Raw genomic sequence first — 1,479 nt, forward strand, 5'->3', positions numbered from 1 at the left:
GTTTATAGTTAAGGGGCTTTCAGAGTCGGGATAAGCTTGGAGATTGTTGATAGGATCTGTCTGCGGGGGAGTTTCTTGTGGATTGTTATTTTGGCTCTTTTTTGCCACCGGTCCTTTTGGGGAGGGGGAGGCTGGTAGGGGGTCCTGAACATTCCTTTTCCCTCCGCTTCCAGGGGAGGTGTTGGGATTGGCTGGGGTAGGCGGGAGAGATCCTGTGGAGGAGTATGGAGACAGAGCCGCAGGGCTGTGGGTGTTGGGTATTTCTTCGGTTACGGGGATGTTTGAATGAGATGTGGTGGGTTTGTTTTTGTTGCTCTGTGTGCCAGGCGGGAAGTACTCTGAGAGTCTCCTGGGGGCCGTTGCTTTAATACGTCGCTTAACCATCCTGAATAGTTAATTCTTGGATATGCGCTGTGGATTGGTCGCTATTTGTTGTATAGTGGTCTACCGGGTGGCGTATTCTTTATGGAGGCGTTGGAAGGCGTAGTTGTTTGTTAAAAGTTCCTTTAGAAGCTCATTGATGTTGAGTGGTCCTGTTATGTGTTGCTGAGGAGCCTCATGTGGCGGGTGGAGTTAGAACATAGAGTCCTGCTATTCCATCTTGAGTGCCTTAGGTAGCGCTCCTGTAGAGTTTTGAAGATTTGTTAAGTGTGGCTTTGCCTGATAAGAGTCCTTTCTTTTTTTAGAACTATCAGTATTTGCTGAGAAGAAAGTGTTTGGGATTGAGGAGTCCGCTGGGTCGCACCAGGAAATTGATATTTGCGTCTGCGAGGCGCGCAATGTATTGCTTCCTTGGGTGTTGCGGGGGCTGGGACTTGCTTCCAGGCTATTTTGTAATGCTGAGGAGGCTATATAGTGTTTTTCTGTCAGTACCCTTTGGCACAGGGTCTGTCTTTGTGGGTTGCTGACAGTTTCTATATAGCAGTCTGGCTATGCAGATATTCCTCCACAGATCACTTGGCAGTAAGGTGGGGAGGTATTCTCCTTGTAGTTAACTGTGGGTCCCTCTTCTCAACACACTTAGGCCTCATGTCCACGGGGAAAATCAGATCCGCTGCAGATTCTCCATGTAGAATCTGCAGCGGGTCCCTCCTGCCCCGCGGACATGAGCGCTGAAAATGGGAATAAATTAGAATAAACTCACCTCCCATCCGCTCCGTTTCTTCTCTTCTCGGCGGCGTCATCTTCTCTCATCGCGGCCGGATCTTCATTCTTCGGCTCGGCGGATGTGCATGATGACGTCGGTGACGTGCCTCGCGCATGCGCCGGGCCGAAGCAAAATGATCCGGCCGCGACTGAGAGAAGATGGCGCGGCGCCGAAGAGAAGAACCGGAGCGTGTATGTAAAATATGATTTTTGTGTCCCGCGGATCCGGACGGCTTCCATAGGCTTCAATAGAAGCCCGCGGGAGCCGTCCCCGCGGGAGACCCGCATGAAAATGGAGCATGGTCCAGATTTTTTCATGCTCCATTTTTAAAA

The sequence above is a fragment of the Eleutherodactylus coqui genome, unplaced genomic scaffold (assembly GCF_035609145.1).
Source record: "Eleutherodactylus coqui strain aEleCoq1 unplaced genomic scaffold, aEleCoq1.hap1 HAP1_SCAFFOLD_30, whole genome shotgun sequence".
Lineage (NCBI taxonomy): Eukaryota > Metazoa > Chordata > Amphibia > Anura > Eleutherodactylidae > Eleutherodactylus > Eleutherodactylus coqui.